This window comes from Lemur catta, chromosome 8 (assembly GCF_020740605.2).
Source record: "Lemur catta isolate mLemCat1 chromosome 8, mLemCat1.pri, whole genome shotgun sequence".
Lineage (NCBI taxonomy): Eukaryota > Metazoa > Chordata > Mammalia > Primates > Lemuridae > Lemur > Lemur catta.
The window spans coordinates 20,435,304-20,461,257 of NC_059135.1; the positions used below are offsets into that span (position 1 = coordinate 20,435,304).

Here is a 25,954-nt window from a genome sequence, read left to right on the forward strand (position 1 = left end):
ACTAGCTTCCACATTTGTGAGTGAATGAGTGGTTCATGAAGAATCATTTGGCAGTTGTCAATGAATAGTGCTCAGTCTGTCTCTCAGTCTCTGTCTATCATAGCCATGCAGACGTTAGGATATATGCTTTTCACATTGTTTACTATGACTTCTCACAACTTCCAAGCATAATCATCTCATCCCCTATAGTGTTCTCATGAAAAATGGCAATAAGAATACACATGTCCCAAAGAGAAGGCTGGAGAAGGAGAAAAATGCTTGGGGGCATGAGCATGCATAATGAGATTCATATTTACTAACTGTCCAGTTCAAAATCTCATTCATGGCAAGCCCACCAAAAAAAGCCTCTCTCAGTCCATTTGGAAACAATTTGCTTGTCCTTGGTCACTTGTTTGGTTTTATGAATTGGGTTAATGGGTTCAATACAATCTATGCAGTGTATTTTGGGAGGAAGTATAAACAAAAAAAAAAAGGCATGGATATATTTGTTCACTTGATCCATTCATTTAACAATTTTTTGAATGCTCATAATTGTATATAATTTGGGGATACAGAGTAATGTTATGATATATATGGTGTGGAATAACTGAATCAAGCTAATTCACATATCTATCACCTTAAATTCTTATCATTGAATTTCTCCTAACTTTATCTTGGTACTCTTTGACCAACATCTCTCTATTCCTCCCATTCCCCAGCCTTTAGTAACTATCATTCTATTCTCTACTTCTATTAGTTCAATTGTTTTTGTGTTAGATTTCTCATATAAGAGAGATTCCACATGTTTTTTTATTTTTTATTTTTTTGTCTTTTTGTGCCTGGTTTATTTTGCTTGGCATAATGTCCTCCAGATTTATCTATGTTGCAAATAACAGAATTATTTACAATAGCTAAGATGTGGAATCAACTGAGGTGTCCATTAACAGATGAATGGATAAAGAAAATGTGGTATATTCTGTTCATTTTAATTAAGTTGTTATGAAGTACCAAGCATTCTGTTGGATGTTACGGATCCAAAGACATTAAGACTCAGGTCCTGCCTTCCAAGAACTTACACACTATTGGGGAAGGGGTGAGTGGACACGTGAGTTTTCATAGTGCAGAGTATATCTAAGAGGGGTACTTAACCCAGATTATGGGAGAGGGGAATGTGGGAGGACTTGTAAGTCTTTAGGAAGAATTATGCCTGAGCTAATTAGAAAGATGAATAGAAGTTATCCTGGTAAAGTCTGGGTATGTGTGGTGTGTGTGTGTGTGTGTAGGAGATAAATTTGTGGGGTAGGGAGAGACAGGCATTATTGTATAGAGATGGCAAGGGAGTAAAAAAGCAATGTGTGCTTGGGAATTTCAAGCATTACAAATTGGTTGAGGGTGATGGTGATTACTGCCAGGGCATGAGCCTGCAGGTAAAGAAGGAGTCAGATCATCAAGCTTTTGGTAAGTCATGCTATGAATCTGGACTTTATGTTGAAGACAATTGGGGGTATTTTAAGCATGGAGGGAAGAGATCAGATAAATATTTTTGGAAAATTCTCTCTAGAGGCAGTGAGGGTGAAATGCTTTTATAGGATTATAAAAGAATAATGCTAATACTTTTTGTTCTAAAAGGAAAGGTAAAGGAAGCTATGTCTGTTTTGTCATAAAAAATATAGAGGATAAATCCTCATTTCTATTTTTTTTTTATTTTTAACCACAAATGTTAAGATTTTGAGGCTCAAATGGATATAGCCAAAGTACCAAATTTCCCATGGTGGATTAAATAGCTTCTGGCTGGGAGTCAATTTCTTAGTTGACTTAAAAGTACATAAACACTGCAGGAAGTTTACAAGGCCATGAACTTCAATTCATTGTGATTATGGGGAATGCAGAGGTTCTGCCGGTCCAAGAACTGAGTGCAAATCCACCTAAGCTTTTTTTCTTGTGCTAAAAGCTGATCTTGAATTGAAACTGTACTATGATTTATTTACATACTTTTTTATTGAGTGCTACTATATGCCAGGAAGAACCTGTGGCAGGAACTCAATAAATGTGTTGGATGAAGGAAAAAAATGAAATCTTTTATTCAGTAATCCCAGGAGTATTTATTGACAATTTACTATGTACCCTGTCATATGCTGGACACTGGGGCTCTAATGGTGAACAAAAACAAGTCCTCATTGATCTCACAGTGTAGTACAATAGATGGAAAAGAATAAAGCTAGAGAGAAACACACCTCTTGCTCCTGGACCAGTGAAAAAAATGAGAGAATATTTAAATGGACATGCCTCTGGACTGCCCAGGGTGAAGTTTAGGCTTGGACAGAAAGCCTGAGAGTTGAGACAATGTATCCCCATTCTCTTTTAGAAAGGAGTACGGGTTGCCCACACTGTAAACTCAAAGCCCTGACTCTTCTTTCTTGGATGTTTCCAGGTATAGGACTGTGTGTGCGTACGTGTGTGTGTGTGTGTGTGTGTGTGTGTGTGTTGACTTCTGTTATAAAACTCCATTTATCTAATTGATCTCAATACTCTGAGCTGTATCCAGCCTGAGTCAGGCTGTCAGATCAGTGCCCAATATTTGAAATTGGGATGACTTACACAATTTTAAGAATCATCCTTCCGTTTCTATTTCTAAAACAAAAGCTCATGCTTTATAAACAATCATAGTGCCACTTGGATTATAGTCTTTAAAAAAAAAAGAAAGAAATGGTACTAATCCCATTCAAAAAATAAATAAATACAGTGGCTGCTAATTCTGTTTGGTTGTAATAAACCTGGCCCTTCCCACCAGGAAGCCAGGCTCAGCTCACATTTCAACAGGCCAGTGTGTGGATATAAGAGATCTTAAACTAGGAGGTAGGGGGAGGGCACCATGAAGGATGAAAATCCTGGACCAGAAGAGTGGAGAGGAATATGAGAAATTTTACCAAAAAAGTATCTTTAGTATATCCACTATTTTTATAAACCAAATAACTGAAAGTGAAACTCAATAAAGAATTTGACTGGTGGTATGCAAAAGATAGCTTGAGAAAACATTATAGAGGACATAATTTTAAATAAAAAAATTATAAAACTCTACCCCAAATCAAGGATGTTGCCTTTGTTTGTGTTTGATTTAAAGCAGACTTTATTGTTTAGCTTAGAGACTGTTTCCAGCTTGGGGGAAACAAACCTCCTAAAATCATTTTTGAAATACTGCCTATATTGCTTCAATGGAACATTCTTTTTCTTTATGATTCCACTCTACTCATCATTTTTCGCAGTATTTTCGTTAGTTGTGAAAGGAACTGAACCAGTCAGGCTGTCCAGGGATTTACCCTCTTTCCAAAGGCCCACGTCAAAACAACTAAGGGTTATTTGGATTTTCTTCTTATTTTCACTAAAATGACTCTAGTTCCAAGAGCACTGCTTAAAAGAGGGAAATGTTTACACCAGCTGCTACCATTTCATGTTTATAAATCGGCCTTGACTCTTAGAATCACAAAGTTTCAGGGCTGGAGTTAATCCTGGAGATGATCTCCTGCAACCCTCTGGTTAAGGTGAGAAAAGTCAGGCCCAGAGAGCAGAAGAACCGGAACTTATGTCTCCTAGATGGACATTTCTCATTTGTTTGAGTCAGTTTTTCTTCAGTAAGATTTCTCTAGGATATCTATGATCTCGCAGGATGTCTTCTCAGCACAACTCCAGGGGGCACCATTCACAATGTGGTGGGTACATGGCGCCCCCTGGAGTTGTGCAGCAATTCTAAGTGGTACATTGTCTGTGCCTCCCACTAATACTTTCTCACTGGTGGGGATGTATTTCTTTCTGTTCAGGTGGAAGGTGCTTGAAAACAGGCCCTAAGACTTGACCCATATTACAACTTCAGTTGGCAAATGTTCTTGTCAGAGATACAATGAACTGGAAACACAAAGAATACAATAATTCCTTTAAATCCTAAATTTTAATTGCAGCGTGTGCAATTAAAATGCATAGCGCCCAGGCCCAGGGATGGCCTGAGCAACATGCATTGCAGCACAATTGGTGTTAGGGCACGACATGACTTCTGGATATCATGAGTGATGTGTTGGCTCTATTTTACCACCTTGGCTGCAGCATTGTCAGTACCTCAGACACTTACCACACATCTCAGAGATAACACGGTGTGGATCGGAGGGTCCAATTTGGCCCTATGTCTGTCCCTTCTGTGAAACTTTTCTGGGGCCTGGCCCTTGGTTCCAGCCACCAATATCTGCAACTGAAGGGAATCAAGCAGCGCTAGGGTTCTGAAGCTATGACCAAGAAAGAAAAAGAGAGAATTGAAAGCGTTTCCATCCATTTTACTGGCAATGAGTCAAGGAAAACAGTTCAGAAATATTTGTTAGAAGAGGGGCTCAGGAAGTCACCGCTACTTAGAAGTTTATGGCCAAACTCTGCCTGCCGTTATTCATAGATAACCCCAAAAATTTAGATTACAGAAGTCATATACAAATAATTCAAGGCAAAGTTATAAGCATTCCCTAAAACCTGTTCTTCACTTGGTTGACTAAAACCAGAAAAAATGTCTGTGCTTATTACTAGGCAAATTTCTTAAATCAGAGAATTCCATGCAACTTGACTGTTGGGCTGAATTTGCATTTATATGAAAAGGAGTAACAAGTGTGTGTTTGAGAGTTGGATCCTGTCTGTCATTTGTATTTTCAATTACACTTATTAAATCCCTTGACTTCCCTTTTTTTTCCCTTTTTCCCTCTATGCCCTACAAGGGACTTCATTACTTCAGATTATTTTCAGGATGAAGATGGAGGCAGAGAGAATCCAAAGTGGAAATTACATAGGAAGTTGGCGGCAGAGGCCAAGGATAGATAGACACCTGGGAAGACCAGCTCCAGGTTGTGCAGTTTAATACCAGCAGCCTTGTGTAGAGAGCAGCTGCGGGCTTATTCAATTATTCTGATTTTAAACACTGCTAGAGCACCTTATAAAGCTAAATGCTTTAATATATATCTACACATATACATAGATGATTACTACTCAAAATAATCCCATGAGGCAGATTTACACATTATTGTGTTTCTGGGTTACAAAAGAAACTGGCACATGGTGAGGTTAAGTGGTTTGTCAGGTAATCGTGAGCAGAGTCATGAATCAGATACGGCGATGCAGGCAGCATTTTGTTCTGCTCACTTGTGGAGGTTGTCTTCTGCCCTGGGTTTTATTGTATAAGAGGAGCCATGACTTTGGAAGTTGGTATAGGTACCAGAGATGATTTGGGTTGTGGGAAGGGTGTCACAAGGAAGGAATGCAAAAGTCAGCCTACCAGGAATCCCCCTCTCTAGTGCAAGTTCAGTGCTCTGGTGTCTGTCTTTGCAGCCTCATGGGTTAATGAGGTTACCTCTGGCTGTTCCTATCCAGTCTCAGGTGGCAAAGACCCAGGTAGGAGAAAGTTTTAAGCTCGTGCACCACAGCACAAACTTAATGAGTTCTGCCCTTTGCTCTCCGTCCACCCCCCCACCCTGTTCTCAGTTATTGGACATCATCAGATAGACAAAGTTGCCATTGTCAGTTTTTTTTGTTCCTAAAAATGTGAATTAAAACAAATATACCACAACCACACACAAAAAAACTCAAGTAGTTTTGTAAAAGCCTGCAAAATTACCATGGAGCTAAAAATGAATGCCTTTCCTCTTGTCTCCTAATTTTGATACCAAGAGAGAATGGAAAATGAATTTAAAAGACACTTCAACACAAGCATAAAAGTTGTATGAAACGGAAGGAAAGGTGAGAACTTGACTGCTCATTCAAGTTAGTGGAAAGGCTACGCATGGGACTGATGGGGTATCATAGTCATGCGGCATAGCGTGGCTCCAATAAAATGAGTTATTTTTTTCATAGAACATTTGTCACAAAAGCACATTCTTACCTCAATAATACCCATGTGAACAAAGCAAGAAATCAGATTTTATTACCAGATTTTATATTTATTAATAGAATCTGAAGTAATAATCACGATGATCCTCCTTATATTATTATTAATACTACCCTTACTGTGAGTTCTACCTATTTATTGCTTCCCTGCTATGTACCAGGTGCTGTGTAGGCATTTAACATGTGATCAGAAGTGGATTAGGTTAAATTTTGAACATGTTTTTAATTAGTCCTTGGTCTATATTTCCTATCTCCATGGCTACCTTTGCATTTTGTGATCTCAAAGTTTATAGCCATACTTTCTAGAAATTCCCAGAGAAGTAGGTTTCTTTTTCTTCCCCCAGTCTTACTGAGCCTAAAGAGAAATAATACGTATTATGGAATTGCTCCTTATGGAGAAAAGTTGAAAAACTGTAGATTATAGAAATATAAAATTAGTGCATGAATGGAAATATTATTTGCAGTTGGGTATGTTACTATAGTTTTCATTTCTACTCATCCTTTAAAAAATGATAGCTAGGGTAACTCTGGGAATCTGATCCCCTAGCATTCAAACTTGTTCCATTTCAATACGAAAGTGAAACCGCGGTTGCTTCCACTCATAGTCATGTTTTTGTCCGGGTTCTCCCCTGGACAGTCGGTCACAAGAGAAATTGCTTTGGCTGTACTGTTCTTTGGGTCACTGTAGCTCTGACTCTGCCTAAAAGTGAAGCAAAGCACTTCTGCAAAGAGCCCACTTAAGAGATGGGTTTGCCTGACATCTGCCCACTGAAGGGTTCACCCTCCCTGAGAAACAGAATGCTTTACTCCATGGAAAGTTGATTACCTGTAGAATAGACCTAATATTCCAATGCAGAGAAAACGCAAAATTGCTTCTTTTATTTTCACATTTTTCCACTGTGCCAGAACGAATTACCTATTCCTCTGTAAGTCTGGAAGAAGGAATGTCATACTAAGGAAAAAATAACTTCATCTAAAAAGCATTTGTTACTTCCAAGTCGTAATTATTTGGCAGCATTTCCTCACATCCTCAGCAGAAAAATTTGTCCTAACAGACACAGTCCGCACACAGTGAGAGTGTGTTTACATGTGGAAAGTCCTATGGATATTTGCCGGTTAGGTGGGACCACTAGTTGTTCCGCTTGTTCTCCTGCATTCCTGGCATTTTTCATGTTTTCTGTGATCCCAACACAATTCAAGATTTGTAGAGGTGTCAGTTGGAAGGTCCATGGGGAGTAGCCACTTTCCTTTTCAATCTTACTGAGTCTACAGAAAAGTAGCAAGATCAATGCCAAAGCACAGTTAAGTTCACTTAAGGATCAAAGTGGAAGTCTCCTAGATTCAGGAAATATTAAAATTACTGTGTGGGTGGCAATATTAAACCACCCCCATTGTTGGCTTACTACATTTTTCATCTCCACCTACTCATTGCACTGTGATTACCAATGCAGCTAACTGAAACACACACAAAGTTAATATGGCTGTTTAAGCAATAGTTGAGAGATTTCAGGGGTCTCCCTTTTATATAGTTACCATGTTAAGGTTGTTTTACTAATGAGCTTCACTTATGAGTGTTCCTAAGGTTTTTTGTTTTGTTTTGTTTTGTTTTTTTGAGACAGGTTGTTGCTCTGTTGCCCAGGCTGGACAGTGCAGGGGTGTCATCATAGCTCACAGCAACCTCAAACTCCTGGGCTCAAGTGATCCTTCTGCCTCAGCTCCTGAGTAGCTGGGACTACAGGCACATGCTACCATGCCTGGCTAATTTTTTCGATTTTTCGTAGAGATGGGGTCTTGCTCTTGCTCAGGCTGATCTCTAACTCCTGGCCTCAAGAGATCCTCCTGCCTTGGCTTCCCAGAGTGCTAGGATCATACATTTTATATATAGATATGTCATATCATTATCTTGCCGGAGGATCCCTATAACACCAATTTATTTTCAGAACTTGCACGAGTTATGTTTAATTTACTGAAATTTGTTTCTATTCCTAATTTCTCTTTTTTGTCCTCTTGACTTTTTTGTCCTTTTGGCCTGACAGTGCGCCATCTCCCAGTTCCCCAAGTGTTTCCTGTTCTAATGGTCCTTAGCACCCTTGGGTAGTTGTGAGCCCGTTGAGCAGGAGTGGTTGGCCACGTCTACTTGTCTATTTGGCTTCAGCAGCTAGGCACATGTTATCAGTAAAGTATCTGCTGCCGTGGTGTGGGAGCAGAGACAAAGATTACCTAATGTGTGTTGTAAACAAATGACTACATGGGGATCAATAGTTCATATTATTAGAAAATCAGGACGCTGCCATTACTCACAGCTGAGCTCCACAGGTAATCTTGACCCCCTCTGCTTCTAGCATTCACTTTTCTTCCTCACTGAGTAATTGCTGGTTGTCTTTGTTAACCACACACCACAGTGTGTGGAAATGGTGGTGCTGTCACGATTTTTACATTTTAACTAAGGCAAGGTGAGCTGTGAAGGAGAGAAGGTTTGGCTTGAGCCCCACTTGGCACAAATTCATTTTAAAAATACTTTGCAATGAAAGTGGCGACCTAAGTACAGAGTAATTTCATTTTTTTCCACGTGGCAAGTCTTTCTCTGAACTACTGTAATTCTCATGACTTTGACATGGTTATTGCTATTTTGGCTGTTGCTGCTGGTGCTGTGACACCTGAAGAGCCACCAGTTTAGAGGAAGCCTGTGTTTTTAAACTCAGAATGCTATAGAAGCCACTGAATTGTGTGACTTTGTGTTGGAAGCTTCTAGAACTGCCAGTCCTTCATCTGATAGAAGACGAGGGATGAAATTATCCAACACCTGAGCGTAAGCATGAATCACTTTAACAGATGTGCATAGATGATTTGATAATTCCATCGATCTGGGATATAGATTAAAGAAAACATAGTGACTGTTTGACTTCTTCAAACATTATGATGATACCCCTGTGCAGAATCGATGCAATAATGAAAATGACTCAGCAGTTTCCCTCTGAACTCAATTTCTGGAAAAGGTTCATAATTTAGATATAAAACTGCAATGGGACAAAACCCGGACCTGGGAATGGCTTTCGTGCAAGTGTTTTTAACCTCTCAAGCTTTTTAAAATCATCTTCATGGTCTCCAGGGTCTAAAGATGTAAATCAAATATGCGTTCTTATGTGCTTGTAAGAAGAAATGGCTTATAAAAAAGATGTAATGAGAAAACAGATTTTGGTCATTTAGTTTCTATGACTTTTTAAAGTTAAAAAAAATTCAGAAAACCCACATAACCAGCAACTATTACTAGTAAAGGCAAATGGTAGCAGCGAAATACTGAAACTGTCACACTGGCTACACGCCCATCACTGTGGAGTCATGGCACCCATGGCTAAGTTCCCAACTCTCCTACTTGTGATCTTGGCCAAGTTGATAAACTTCTCTGAGGTTCAGTTTTTACATGTTCAACATGGAGAGAATGATGGAATCTGTCTTGCAAAATAGCACATTTCCTTCCTCTCTAGGACTCCAAGAGGTGGCCTTGGGAGAGACCCTGTGCTATGGTGGCAAGAGCACTGGATGAGCAGTCCAGCTTCTGGTCCTGGTTTTGTCCAGCCTGTGATTGCTTGCAAGTTCCTTATTCTCCTTTGACCATTTTCTCACTTGAGCAATGTCCACAGTGTATTTTGTTTCTATACACTGGGTACATTGGGTTGAGCTCTAAGAAGTTGCTATTTTTGCAAGTTTGAATAATCAGATATTGGCAACTTCATATAGTGGGAGCCAAATAAGGTTTTTTGCCTCTAAAAATTTAGGAAGGGAGATTATATCATGAACTTAAGTGCAAAAAAGTTAAGAAAAGAGACTAGAAATGATTAGAGGATGGGATGCGTTTGGGGAGTGAAAGAGGAGCCAGTGTTTCCCAGTTTTTTTCCTTTTGGTTTTTCTTCTTCCGTGTGTTAAACTCATGTGTAGTTTGACATGCTTTGTTGTTGTTGTTGTTGTTTTTTGACATCATGAACATGGGTTTTGACAGACTGCTTTGTTCTCCAGTGACCTGGTTACTGGTGGCAAGTGTTCATTGCTGGGCTCCACCTGCTAAGCAGGCTATAAAGAAAGCAACGTCAATTAAAAAGATGACTCCCTGGTGAGAATTTGAAACAATGGCATATTAAGAAAAGTTGAAGGAACTAAAGATATTACTCCAGAGAAAAGAAAAGTTAGAAGGATACTACAACTGTTTTCAGAAACAGGAAAGGCTGGTGTGTAAAAGAGATATTAGGTTTATTCTACTTGGATTTAAGATATTGAAATAGGACCAAGGGTAGGGATTACTGTGAGGCCTATCTCCTCTCATCTTTTAGGGATTGCAAAAATGAGAGGTCTTCAGACAGGAAGGGTTACCTCAAGAGCTTGTGAATTCCTGGAATTAATGGAGAATAACCACTTGGTAGGAACAATATCAAAAGGATGCAAATATTAGAGCACTGGCTGGTTCTAAGGCTTATGCGTTTTCTTCTAATGTTCAAACTGTATGATTTCATAAATTCTTGATCATTCTAGAGTTGTTACAGGATCAGCTCAGAGATACAAAAGGCCCATTCTTTGAAAACCATAAAACACTTTGCAAATGGAATATGTGAACTTTCATTTCCTCTGTTACTATTATTCGTATACCCAAGGGATACCTTTAACATTAATGTTAACAGTTATATACTTTGTAATTTATTGTAAGTAATAGAAATGAGCTAATGTTTATCTCAGCTCAGTGGCTGGGACTTAATAACAATAAGTAAAAAAGGATGACTTCTCCCTAAAGTGGAATGGATATGGAAGACTTCCTTTATACTGTGGAGATAACTGACTGGAACAGTTTTGGTGCTAATATTAATGTATTAGTTAATGTCAAATATATGTTAGTACTTAAAGGAAAATAAAACTGGTGGTCTATCAAACAACGAGCAGGGAGAGGATGGCTACCTTAGGTAGAGTGGTCAGGGAAGGCCTGTTGGAAGAGGTCTCATTCTTAATTACCATTTCCTATGAGCTCAGATGGTAAGATGGAGTCAGGCCAGGTATGATCTGATAAACATTCCAGGCAGAAGCAATGGCAAGTGCAAAGGCCCTGAGGCAGAAAGGAGCTTGGTTCAGTGAATAAGAAAAAAGGCCTAGGTGGGGAAGAGTGGTGCATATTGAAGGTCAGAAGTGGAAGCATCATGTGGGGCCTTGTAGACTGCGTGAAGGATTCCATTCTAAGCACGATGGGGCATCACTGGAGAGTTATAACCAAGGGAACAAGCTGGCTGTGATGTGGGAAATGGGTTTTAATGAGGAAAGAAAGCAATGGGAGCAGGGAGAGCAGTAGGAGGAAACAGAATTTTCCCAATCCCCTCTAGCTGGGCTTATGGTAAAGAGGTAGGTCAATGTAGAATGAAGTGAGCTTTGAGTTGCCTTGTGTTTTCTGTCCTTATGTGGGTAATGATGACTTTCTTTACACCAGGCTGTTGTTTTGCCATTAAATGCCTCAGGCCCTAATCATGTCACTAATTTTATTCTACCTTAAAGAAACTTAATAATGCCAAAGAAGTATTATATGAAGATGGGGAATTTGATCCACTTTCAATTTCCTTTTTAAATGGTGACATAGCTCTATATATCTGTAGTAAACAAAATGGAAATGTAAACAGCTCTCTGGATAAGAAATGGCTTCCCTCCCCCAAGTATCTGACTTTCCCCCCTCAAATATTTCAATTTATATTCAGATATTCTGAGACAGAGTAGCCATTGAATACTTTTGAAAATATTAATACTTATCACCTCTCTGTAGCTATATAAATTATTCTGTGCTAATTGAGTGATACATAATCAACAAAATATATTAATATAACTACGGAAAATAAAAATTATAGCTGATATTTATTGGGTACTTATATGCTGGACACTGATCTAACTCATTTATAGTACATTCACATGTACTAACTCATTTAACTCTAATGATAATGGTACATGGGGCACACTATTTTTATCCATGTTTAATATGTGAAAAAGCTGAAACAGTTAGAAACTGTTCTAACCACACCTACATTGCATTTCAGGGGCCAAAGGTTTGAATAAAAAGAAAAAAGTTCCATCAAATCAAGTGGACAGTTATATGTTTTTAATGCTCATGTCTCAACAATTATTGACTGTTAATCTTCACATTATCGACTGACTTCTCTCTCACAGCAGAGTATCTTCTTCAGCCAGATTCAGTTGATGGATCTGGGAGCATGGTAAGAATGTGAAGGATGAATTACTTCTCAAAGTGTTTCTTAGAACACCTGTCAGAAGAGAAAATTCAAGGGTGGATATGGAAAGGGAGTTCCATGAACAGAGCAGTTAGGGAGCTACTGCTTTATACACATCATCTTTTTAGGGAGGTGCAGTGTACATCTACGTACTAAAGGTTTTTGAAAAATCATGTTTAAATCCAGCATTTTCCAGACTCATTCCCTTTGGAAATGCTGCCCCCGCTCCAGTAATAGTAATACCAATTTTTGTAGAACACACTTTGTGAAATTCGATCTTTTGAATACTCTGATACGGAGTTGCTTACTTTGGGCATAGACTGCCTGATTCTATGCAGAGTTTTGTCTGCACATATGTACTTCCTGCCTTCTTTGGCTCCCCCTACCTCCCAGGCTTGGAGTTCATTGCCTTCCTCTGATTCTCAAAAGAATCTCTGACCCTCAAGGTAGTTAAGAATCCCAGACAGGGATTTTCCTTCCAGAAAAATGGACCAGGTAGGATAAAATCCTTTTTCAGCTAATGCAAAAAGAATTCACTAGGAACTAGTGAACTCATTATTTAAAGTGAGATATATAGATAGAGATAGAGGTAGAGAAAGAAAGAGAGAGAAAGGGAGAATGAGAGAGGGAGATCAAGAATCCCCCTCCTCCTGTCCCCAGTCTTCCTGAACACAAACCATTCCTTTGATGTGTGGACCTGTCTTGTACTTGGCATTTCTAAAAGTAAAAATAAAAATAAAGTCTGCCAAAGTACCCTTGGCTCTGAAGCTGTCAGGGAAAAAATGGAAATGGAATCTTTTTGTGTATCACTAACCTTTCTTTGAGACAAGATTATATGATAACTGTCTACAGTGTATTTGGTTTGATAGTCAAGTGATCTGATACTTTTAAATAAGCTGTGAAAAGTGGAGTCCTTCACTGGAACAGCCCAGGGCATTAGTGAGAGAAAAACAACAATGGGGCAGTGATGCAACATCATTGACTTTCTCACGTTCCTCTCACTCACTGTTGTATTCTTAGAGCCTAACACAGTGCCTGGCACATAGCAATACTTAATATTTTCAGAATGAATATAATATAGGTTAATTATACTTTTTATTGCCAAAAAAGTTTAGAGGTTTTTCTGATTTAAACCCCTTATATTTACATGTGAGAAAATCTAGGCTCCAGTGTTTAACACCTGAGAATAACTTGGGTAGAACCAGAAAACTGAAATTGCCAAGCCACAAGTCAACGAAGGGTAAACATTTATAAAAATTTTACTGCTGTTAGGTGGCAAAGTATATATCATAGAAATCTGCTTTTCTAAAAAAAATTGCTCTATATGATATGGTATGGTACAATGTATTTGAAATTTTCTTTTATAAATTTGTTCTCCTTTAATGAATAAACAATGATTCAAAATAATCTTATGACTATATAAGACATGGATTTCTTAATTTTCCTTTCCAAATTAAGCTTAAATCATTCTGTACATTATACTACCCTTCATAGGTAAAATTATCCCCAAGAAGTAACTATTAGCAATAAAATCAGAATATTTGGCAGGATTGAATCTTTTTAAAATTTAAATAATAATTTTATATTAATTTCTCTTTCGCATTACAAACCATTTCTTTTTGTATGTTGGAAAAAAACTCAGTTTCTCACTTAAAAAAGTATACATTAAGATTTCTAAAATGCCTTCCTTTTCTAATGAGAAACCCACATATTTAAAATGCAAAGAATAACTAGCAAATTAGAAGCTTGTGAAACTATTATAAATAAGCTGGACATCTTAGGGGAAACGGGGAAAGACAAAACTTTATCAGATTCCCAGACTACTATGGCTCTTAGAAAACAAGAAATGATAATTTGGTGGCACTTTTCCCAAGAATGTGAATATCCCAAAGTTGTCACAGAAGTCAACAATTAGCGGACGACTGGAGTTAAAATGAAATGAGGCCATGGCATGGGGCCAGAGGAATAGGTTGACATTTTAGCCTTAGAAACAGACAGGAGCCATTACTAAATCATTATAAAAAGTTATTTCTCTCCTAACAAGTCAACGGAAGATGTTCACCTAGTTCTAACCTGAAGGTCTAACAAAGTCTGGTTTGTTAATGCTTATTTCTTACTGGCAGAAATGTCTGGCAATGTATCTGAATATATCACATACACAGGCAACATGTTCTTCAAATATTAAAAAATGTTAGCTTTGGGACTTTTTCCTCTCATAGAAATATTCTTTATTTTTTTCTATTGTTTTGTGTATTGGGTTCTTAATATGAATATTTAATATATTGAGATTTAATAAAAAACACAAAAATGACAATTTGAAAAGTAGCTTCTTATTCTATCAAATAGCTATTGGATTCATCTATGAGCAAACATATATTTATATGGCTTATAATGACAATTAGGTAGTATATTTTAAAAAATCTACCCAAATGTATCTTTAAAAGTCATGTTATACAGGCTCTTTTGTGAATTTGCTAATATGTTAGGTAGATAATACATATTTAAAATAGTGTGTGTATTTAAAGACTATCATTAAAAATTGTCTGTTATCTGGACTTTCATAACAATAGAAGCAAATTTATCATTTATAAACACAAGGACACAACACTTTCATATCATAGCTTCCTGTCTGCTGTCATCTTAAAAATTAGTAAAATTACTAGTAATACAGAGAAAGCATAATCCTCCCATTAATGCAGGAAGGGCAAAAGTTGGATTCTGACTTTGCTCTCATAGGTAGCATTTCTCATGGCTGGAGAGATATGCTACAAGCCACAGCCAAGGAAATCTGTGCTGGGATAGGCAGCCACCCATGTGGTGGGTTTTCAGGGGTGCAAGGAAGTAATACTCCAGATAATGATGCTGGTGATCCTTTGCATTTGGGCAACTTATGGTCAGTCATTGTGAGATGTCCAGGTATCTCTTGTTCACCACCTTGAGCTAGAGAATGAGCTTCTTTTGTCAAATTTTATTGACAACAGCTTTAGTAAGGGGCCCTTTTATTTGGAACAGACTATAAAAATGACTTTTATTGCTTTTTATGATTTTAAAAAGCATAAATGCTCATTGACAAACAAAAATATATGAAATTAGGAGGAAGAAGAGGAAAAAGCAAGAACTGTGGCGTTAGGTAAGCTAGAGTTTAAATACTGGCCCAGCCTCTAACTAGTTTTCTTGGCTCAGTCATTTCATTCTATAAATTAGGTTATAATACAATGGATGTTTAAGGATTAAAACTTTTCATGAAATGCTGTATGAAAATTGCCTAACATGTTTCCTGAAATATGGTAGCTTTTAAATAAATACTACGTATTACTATTATTATTAATGTTGTTATATGAAAAAAAGTAGTGATCTATTATTCTACTACCAGGTGCTAAAGGTTTTGACATTTTCAAGTGTTTCTTTTCATTTTTTAGGTATAATTTTATATTATTGAGGTCATATTGCATATACAGTTTAGTATGGTTTGTTTTACTTAACACAATATAGCATCAAAAGAGATACTGGTTTTCATTTATCAAATTGGTAATGATGATGAAAGATAACATTCGATGCTGGCAAGACTGAGAGTTATGGGCACCATGATATATTGTCGGTGAGAGTATCAGGCGGTATAACCTTTCTAGAAAGCAATTTAGGAAATATTTTTAAAGGACATTAAAAATCTTTTATCTTTGGCCTGGTGATTTCACTTCCATATAGCTAGTCTTGGGAAATAAATGAATATATGAGCAAAAACTCCTGGTCAAGGAAGTTCATGGAAGAGCCATTTATAACAACAACAAGATAAAAATTATTACTGTCCACCATAAGGAAACTGCTAAATAAATTATGCTACAGTAAAAAACAGGAATATTTACAGATTTTAAAGTGAACGTTTAGAGGAATACTTAATAACATAGAAAAATTTTCTTGATTATTTATGATGCAAAATATTAGGATTCTAATTTTGTTTCCAAAGAAAGCAAGCATGTAAGGAGAATGGGCTGAAAAAATTTATGTCTAAATGTTAGTAATAATTCTCTCCGGGTGATGGGATTATATATGATATTCATTTAAGTATTAATTAATTTATTTTTACTTCTCAAATTTTCTACTTTGAGCATGGGTCTATGTAAACATAAAAGGCAAATATGTATGTATGTGTATGCGTGTACATATATATATAAAGCAGGAGCAAATATATTCTGAGAATTTTCCCATGCCATGAATTAATCTTAAAATATCAGAACTATGTATTTTTAAGAGCTTTAGAGTATTTCATTTTGTGGTTGCACCATAATATATTTAACCCTTTTTGGTATTATTTAAAATATGTAGATTATTGCAGTATACCTCTTGGCAGATAAATAAATTCCTGTTGGCATTTCTAGACCATTTCCTTTGTGGCACAGAGGCATCACTGGGTCATGCAAATGAATCTGGAGTATGTTTGGGTGCATGAATGCACCAACTGGATGTGCACCTTCAAGGCAATCCAGGGGGCAGAAAGTGGGACCATCGCTGCAGACTAATTGAAAGAAACAAAATGGCATCTCTGGGGATGAAGGTAAAGGATTTTCTCATTGGAGACCAGGGTATTCTGAGAATGACTTACTGCTTTAGAGAGTATTTAGCTAGCATGCTGCTGTGGCCAGTTCATGTTTTCTTTCATTTATCTTGAATATTCTTTTAGATTTTTTGCCTTGTTAGGCTCTTAATTTTCAAGACACACTTGTGGTGTAATGGTTTCCAATGTAGGCTAAGAATGGTTCTGCCACAGCTTTGTGTACCTACTTTTATGTTTGCAACTTCTCTTTTACATTTTACATGCAACTCCACTGCATGCTTCTCAAGGGCAGAGACTATGTCTTATCATCTTATAGCTCCAGTGCCACGAACAGTGCTTGGTGCATAGTGGTGCTCCATAAATGTTTTTTAGGATCAGCAATACATTGGTAAGAAGTGGAAATTCCAAGTGGAAAAGCAAGATCTGACAAAGGACAGGCTTTGTGATTCCAGGAATACACGTATCACTGTGTTTCTTCTCTTCATTTTGTTCCTCAATCACATCGATTATGAGTAAATCAGCATGGCTTTCATGTTAAGGTTTTTCAAAAGAACAAAAGCTTTCACATGCGATCTGTGAACCTGCTGCGTGCCACAATGCTCAGTGCAATCAAGTCTTTTTCCCATAGATCTTAGAGTAATGTGCTGCTAGTGAGGAACACTGGCTCTCCAGTAAGATGCAATATTCTCTTTGATGGGCATGTGGCAAATGAAGCAGATACTCCCCTTAGAAATTTGAGAGCTTTGTAGAAGTAAATTATCCAACGTGAAGGTTAATATTTGCAATGCAATTTATAAATTAAAAGTGATTTCATCAAAATTATCTCACTTAATTTGCTGATTACTAACATTCTTTTGGGGATAAAGCCTTTTATTCCACAGTTCAAGATAAAGCTTTAAGATACAGTACTACTGAGAAAAGTAATGCCAGTAATGCTACTGCTATCAGATCATTTTCCGCTTGGAGGTATCTGGAAGTAGAAAAATCCTGGTGTTGAAGGACAGGGAAGGGGAAACGTGCCATGGAAGAGAATGGGCATGCCAGTCAGACACAAGTTTTTCAGGATTCACGATGTTTCTTGTGCTAATTCTGGTTGAAGGAAGAAAACCTAGCTTAGCATCTACCATGGTTCTACTAAATTGAAAGTCCTATCTTTGGGCCAACTTCTCAACTTAATTCCCTCAACTTTTGCCAAGGATCTGCATCATTATCACCATCATCATATCATCATCATCATTTAATATTCATTTAATATGTGCCAAATGCTGTTCTAAGTGCCTCATATAAATTATCTAGATTAATCCTCTAAGAAGCTTATGAAATAAGTTTATTATTATCTACTTATTACAGATGAAGAAACTGAGGGATCTTGTTCTAGGACAAAGATAGTGGTAAAATAGGAATTTTAATCCAGCCAATCTGACTGTACTCTTCCTACCAATGACACCAAGTACTTCTGTTAATTTTCATCTTTATATACTTTCTCATAAGTCCAAACCATCTCTATTTGCTCTGATCTCTTAAGTAGCACTTTTTAAGTATGACTTTTATGGCATCTTTTAAATACTATCAGGCTTTGTATTATGGTCAATGGTGTACGCATATTATATTCTCCTTATTTTCTCTGATCCAGTGTTGTTAATCTTTTTCAATATTTTGTGCTCATTAATCTGCTACCTCCACCATGGAGCCTTTCTATAAACTGCTTTCTCCTCCAGGGGTCTGCCTTTACTTCTCTTCCTGCACCTAAATCAGTGTTTCTCAATGTTGGTTGCACCATGTAATCTTCAAGGAAGCCTTAAGAAATACTGAGACCTGGATTTCAACCCTAGAGATTATGATTTACTTGGTGTGGCTGGAGCATCATGATGTCCAAAAGCTCTCCAAGTGATTCAGATGTACAGCCCAGATTGGAAACCACTGGCCTGTATGTTTCCTATGTGTATCTCACCCATAGCATACCCCACTCACTAGGGTTCAATGACCCTACTACCTACTGTCTGTCATAACATGACGTAGCTCTCCTTAGACTACTGGAATTGGTAGTCTCCATATGTAGGAAGGAAACCTTGAGAGCTAAGGGTACGGAAAGCCCTCAAGGAGGAGGGGTTGATAAGCTGTGCTGTATGCTAAGTCAAGTAAGATGAGAGCAAAGATTTGACTAATGGATTTAGACATATGGAGGTCACCGACAACCTTGACAAGATAATTGGAGGTCATTTGAGTGATAGGGAATAAAACTCTGAGCAGAGAACAAAAAATTGATGACACAAGGGAAAGAGCAAAACAAGAATGAGAGCGAAGAATTGTCAGAGCAAAATTCTGGAGTAGATAAAAGAAGACGGGGTCTAGTGGACTTCATCTTATTTAATTATTGCAATAACCCTAAGAGCCAGATATTATTTTTCTTTCCATTTTACATATGAGGAAAGTGAGGCTTAGAGAAATTAGAGACTTGTATAAGGTCGCAGAACTCATAGTTGTCAGAGCTGGGATCAAACATAGATATATGCCCTAAAGCGCTTAACAACTCTATTTTTTTGCCTCTTGTCAGTAAGAAAGAGCCTTCTGGTTGCAGCTGAATCAGCTTTACCTACATTTGTGCCCCAGTTACTTTTTTTTTTAATTTCAAAAACCTGCTTCTCTTGTAGCCAAATTTTGCTTAACAATAAACTATACATAATCTATATAAACTAAAGATATCAATGCACCCTTTAGATTAAAAAAATCTTTGGAACTTCAAGCTATGATAAAACTATTGAGCACATTATATTTTTATAAGTCAGTGACAAAACTGTCTATTCTGGTATATGCCAACTTCAGGGGCCTTGGTATATCCCCAAATCCCAGAAACAGGTGATTCTGATGATTCTGTGTGGTCTCAAAGGATCCTTGTAGCAGCTCCCAGCAAGCTATGCTGTCAATGTCTGAGAGTTAATAACTGGAGATTGTCAGGTAGGAGATGAGTGTTGGTAGGTGAGAACAGCATGACAACTATCATCAATGAGCTAACTCCTGGACGGTACAATAAGAGGAGTGATGTGCCAATAAATGTCTATGCAGGAGGTGAGAGAGAGCCCTGATTTGTAGCGTTTGCCAATTTTGGTGGTGTAAATACTCCTACCAAGGCTAATTTCGTGTAACCAACATGAAGTCACTGAGTGTGAATCAGGAAGAGATAAAAATAATTAACCCTTAAGAGTCTGTGCAAATCGGCACCAGCACACCATCACACCATCAGAAAAGAAATAAAAAGTTTTTATTTATGTCTCTAAGTAGACATTCTTACTCATTCCTAGAAGTGCCAAGCACTTCCTGAGGCAGCTTAAAGAGGTAGAAAGAACATTGTATTCAAATTCCAGAGAATAGAAGTCTGGTTCTGCTTCAGCTAATAATTAGCCATGTAGCTTTGCCAACTCACTTGTTTTCTTTGGATCCCGAATGGGAAACAGAGCAGCTGGCCCTTTAAGGCTCTTGAGAGTGGAAGATGCTGTGATGTAGCAACACACAGGATGCTAGAAGTCAGCCCTGCCCTCCACAGGGGTGGAGAAAATCTCCTTGTAAAACTGTGTGCTATATTGTGCTTTTGGGTTTTAGATGAAAACGTTGTCTTTCCTTAGTAGCTTGCCCATGCTGTTCTCTATGACTGTGGCCTTTGAGATTTCTCAAAGGAACCAGCAGGGATGTTTGAGCTTGTTCACATATAATATTCCCAACGGGGCTGTCCAAATAATAAAAAAGAGTATGCGATCACACCAGATACCTTCTTATTCTGAGGACAGATAGAGCTGCAATCCTAACCTTTAATTTTATGGCTTTCCCATCTTTTGCTAACCCTTTAACATTATATTAACAAAAGATGGACTGGGTGGGGGCAGGGAGGAACTTAATGCTTTTTATGATCTATTTTAACATTTTTATCTCTTCTTGAAAAAATAAATTTGCCACAAGAATTAAAACTGTATTTTATCCTTTTAAATGCAGCCCTAGATGATGTATGTAACTGCACTGGCAGCAAGTCAAGTCTGCACAAAGCCCAAATTGAATCTTCCTTCTGACTACAGCTGTGCGTGATATTTTATGCAATTTTTTATGCTGGTCATAAACGAGGTGGAAACTGTGATTATGCCAATTTTGGAATAACACATTTTCACCAAAAAGCGACTGCCTGTGTTCAAACATGTGTATGTATTTACAAGATCCAGCCCTTCTTTTCTCATCACTAGATCATGTGCTGTCAACTCAATAAAACATTTCTAGGTAAAGTGCTATAGGCACTTAATATCCTATTGCTGTAGGACACAGGATTGCAAAATCATATCATGACTTCTTACCACACTGTGTGGCAAAATGTAGCCCCTTAGAAAATGGATATTCTAAAGTGCAGGGTGGGATTTTGTTGTAAAAATAACTCTGTTCATTACCATTTTATTATATATCTATATTTATATCTATATGTCTGTTTCTATATTTATATCTATGTCTGTTTTATGTTTCTATATGTAGACAAGGGCTAAATGAATGGAAAGAAGGATTTCAAATATGCTTACAAAAATTTGCCCTGATATTAAAATATATTTCACCATATTGCATGAAATGGTGTCAAGAAAGAAGAAGAAAAATATTATCTAAAGATCAGAAATTGATGCTTTTCTCTTTCTCTTCTTTACGCTTGGCACAGTACAGATGCTTTCTGTCTATGTCTGGTATTAATATAGAGATTGTTGTTAAACAATTTTAGTTGGGAGGCTAGAGAGGGAAAAATTAAAATGTTAAGTAAATGATTACAGAAAAAAAACAAACCTTTGATATGAACCCTAACAACTGCTTATCCAAATTAACACGGCATTACATTTAGAGCTGTAACGATGAAGCTATTAGCACGAGTGTGTGCATGTAAGCTGAACCATCAATCAGGTCTCATTGATAGATAAAACCCAAAGCCAAAGATATTTGCTCCATCAGCATCCTGCTGTCATCCCCAAACACCGCTTCTGGCGCTTCAAGTTGCTGACTGAGCTGAGTGTGCCATGTGGCTGGCAGAGAGCAATATGGCAGATTTCATCTGAGAATTTGCCTTTAGAGCTTTCTGGAAGATTTTAACCAGAGACTGGATGATCACTTGCTAGGGGTGCTGAAGATGATACTTTTGCATTAGATAGAGAGCTCTGTCTATAACAGGTAATTTTTTCCCCCCAACTTAGAGATCTTTTATTCCATGGCTCAATAGGACCATCAGTAGTAAGCTTTATTTGGCACTATGTCCTCCAAAATTATATGTTAAATATTTAAGTGAATAAATGAATGAGTAACAGACATGGCCAGGTATCATGTTGGACTCTGTTCCACTCGTGTCACAGTTCTGAGGAACAGCAAGAGTGAGAATTATCTCTGCCAAGTTATGAATGTTTATATGTAATTTGTTCCCTGAAGAGTAAATGTCAGATAGGGGCCTTTCTTTCTCTGGCACTAGCCTAATGGAAAAATGAATCATACTTTGCACATCTTCAGAAACATTGCACAGAACTGTTATTTCAGCATTTTAGACATCATTCAATAGTGAATTCACAAACACAGTAGCCTGGCTTGCATAATGTTGTCGGATGTTCCTGATTGGGAGGGTGGATTGATTAAATTTCAAGATGAAGGAAGTACAGCTTGAAGGTCAGGGTAAAGGTCTAATGTGTGGAATGACTGAGGAGACATTGCTGGGTCTCCTCGACCAGACAGTAATCACTTGTCTGGCCAAAATGACATTCATTTCTAAAATGTTACTATCAGTACTAGGCTGGTTTTAAGGTTTCCCTTGTTTGTAACTGTGCGATAACCTTTTATTTTACTGAGCTTCATCATCAAGATTCAGCCTTGCTTTTTCAATAGGGTTGTGCTGCCTGTATCTACTCATTATAGTTGGATTACCGCTACAGTAGATCTATAAGCATTTAACCTTGAAAATCGCCAGGGTTTCAGGGGATTCCATAAGGTGTCAGCCTTGAAAAACCAGTGATGTTTCAGGAGGAACTTCTTAGCGCATATTTCACTTAGGTACTGTAGTTTATGTGATCATTTTACTTCTAGCTATAATTCGTCATGCCAACCTTGATATGTAAAGTCATAAATGATTCCGTTTCCACTTACGTCCACTTGTACATCCCTCTTGTGGTCTACCACTGTTGTATGGGAAAACTAACTGCTACTTTTGGTTTGAAATTCTTGGGTGTTGGATTTAACATATCTACTCTTGAATTTTACATTTGACCATTGATTTGTAGTACAAATTCAATTGTTCATCAGCAGGTATCCATCATATTAACAAAAGAATTTTTAGAAAGTGATAGTGGTAATTTTGAAATGCAAATAACTCTTATCATACCATAATAGTATAGATACCCTGAAGGTACAGTGAATTTGACAAATAAAAATCTGCTGGCCATTTTTGCTTGGGATGATAGCAACACAGTTGCTTTCCAGCAAGTTTATTGTAGAAAAAAAATTCATTTTAATCCCTCTTCTGTGTATTATCTAAAACCATAATCAAATGAGATCAAGACTACAATCAAATGAGATCAAGTGAAATGGATAGTTCATTCATGAGGGAGGCACGGTTTGTAATTAACATGTCTCACAAAGAGAAATATAAATGGCAAGGATAAGCATTAAGTTCATGACCCATTGGGAGCATGACCAGAAATATATATATACATGTGTGTGTAGCTATTATTTCATTGAATTCAACTTCCTTAGACTTTTGGTTTAAATGATGAAGGATTTCATGAGGTTATATACTTTTTGTGGAGAAATGTATCATAGTACCTTTCCAGGTGCATGTGTGTATGTGTATTAATATGCTCAGGCTGTCATAACAAAATACCACTAGGTAGCTTAAGCAATAGGCATTTATTTTTCTCCGTTCTAGAAACTGGGAAGTCTAAGATCAGGGTGATGGCTTATTTGGTTTCTGATGAGGGCTCTCTTCCTGATTTGTGGATGTTTACCTCCTTCCTGTGTCTCCATATGACAGAGAGAAAAAGAGAGAGAGATTTCTTTCTCTTCCTCTTTTTATAAGATCACAGTCCTATTGCATTAGGGACCCACCCTTATGACTTTATTTAACCTTAATTATCTCCTAAAGGTCCTCTCCCCAGATACAGTCACATTGGGTATCAGGGCTTCAACATGAATTTTGGGAGAACACAATTCAGTAGCTCATAGTGATATGGTGACAAGTTTTCACTTCTTGGTCACTTGAATAAATATTTATGTATAGGTTCAAGGTGCTATTATGGTGGATAAGTCCAGTATAATCTCCCCATCTCAAGTCCATAACCTTAATTACATTTGTAAAGCATCTTTTGCCATGTAAATTAACATATTTACAGGTTCTGGGAATTAGGATGTGGACTTCCATTCAGGGGTGCCATTATTCTGCCTACCACATGGGCCAAGGGTAGAACTATTCCAGGATTCATTCGTTCATTCAGTAATTATATGTTATGAAATAAATAAGTGCCAGGCAATACATTCTGTGGGCACTTTGTTAAATGGCTAAGAACGAGATTCTAGATGACTGGAGGAGCCACTAGACTGTCTGTCTGCAAGGATTAGGAAAAGTCCCTAGTTTAAAATGTACCTGTGTTTCAGTATTTTACACTAGATTGAAATGTTTTAGAACTGTGAGAGGGGAAACTAACAGTAAGTTATTTTATTACGTAAAATGTCATTTTAAATAGAAGAGAAAAAAAATCTCAGAACCACACAGTACCTTGTCCACCTTACCTAAAGTATAAATTAGGTAAAATAAGATGTGGGGGAAAAAATGGAAATAATATAGTCTTGTCAGGAGATTTTCAAGATCTAACAGAAAACAGCTCCAAAAAGAGGGGCCAGATAACATGTAAATGAATAAAATATTTAATGCATAATACTTAATGCATAAAGGGAATGAATTGTAATTTATGAACATTTCAACAGAACCACAGAGAGCCCAGAAGGACAAACATAAATGATATCACAATCTCTGATAGTCAATTCAGCTTACATCTAGATCTCATTAATAAGTTATTAGGATTCAAAAGTTTTCAGAATAGGTATAAAATGACTTTGATTCTGAAGAAAGAGAGACAAAATAAAATTATAATGAAACTTGGGATATAATAAAGATTTAATTAAAAAGCAGGGGCCATCAACATTGAGCCAGGTGACTTTTGTACTAAAAAATCTTTAATATTTTATAATCCTGTAGTTTCAAATGGAATCTTATTTTACTAGTTCATATTATATAAGGTATAAAGTATATTTTGCCAATAACTTTACTTCCCAAAACATCTAATTTCATTTTAATATGGCATTCTTATCCTACTTGTTTGTTTCCTTTCCTTCAAGAGGCCTATCCTTAAACTGGTAGTAAAGTGATTGATTAAAAAATGTATAAATCCACAATCGTGATGAGAATAGGAGGGGAGCCATTATCAGCAGGAAATTTCAACAACCATCTGTTAGAAGGAAAATAAGTGAGCTTTAAACTGGGGTGAGAAAGTTATTGATGAAATTATGCTGAAAGGGGTTATAGCCAAGCAGAGAGTCAATATGCCCTGCAGGACCTCAAGGCAATTCACTTCTCAGAAACACCAGGAAGACCAGAGGAGACAGTGATGAAGAGGATAACTGAACATCGCTGTCTTTAAATCAGTTGTGTTCCCCTAATGTGCCAGCCCCCTCCATCCAAATCCACAACATCCGAGAGTCGAGGCATTTACCTCCCAGACAATGCAACATCAACAACAAATACATTTTTTTTAAGTAACGAAGTTTTTCTTTAAAGAAATAGGAAAACAAAACAAAACAAAACCAAACCCGTCTTCACGGTGTATGGGCAGTGGCTTGGAAACTAGAGACTAGAATAGCTAGTATAGGTATTAATGTTCCAAAGCAAAAAAAAATCTAAATTTCGCTAAGTAGGAATCTTAAATCAAAATAACCTTATTGCCATTTACTCAATTGCCTCACATTTAAATATGCATGTGCAAAGATCATGCACTTTAGAAAATTCACTGTCTTAGTTTAGATGCAGTAGTTTATACAGGAGGTGATCTGTGGAAGTGCCAGTGGGAAAGTGGGGAAGTGAGACAAGGGGTGGGAAGAGGCCAGTCAAAGGTGCATTCGCAAGCCCCTGTGCAGCTGGAGCCGATTCCACTGAGGAACTCTGGCACACAGGGTGGAAATTCACTTCGGGCTGATTCCAGGGAGGGGCAAGGATCCTGTGGTCTAC

The 25,954-nt window shown here is 37.4% G+C and overlaps 1 protein-coding gene and 1 long non-coding RNA gene across 3 annotated transcripts in view; both read right to left on the reverse strand.

The window, feature by feature from the left end:
• Window positions 1–25,954, reverse strand: part of VWC2L (von Willebrand factor C domain containing 2 like) — a 164,340-nt gene that overhangs the window by 37,800 nt on the left and 100,586 nt on the right. The gene's annotated exons all lie outside the window — the stretch shown is intronic.
• Window positions 1,386–24,753, reverse strand: LOC123643398. Its single transcript, XR_006736781.1, has 4 exons — window positions 24,725–24,753; window positions 12,443–12,609; window positions 4,100–4,250; window positions 1,386–1,460 (listed from the first exon to the last, which is right to left on the reverse strand). It is a non-coding gene; the product is annotated as an uncharacterized LOC123643398 (long non-coding RNA).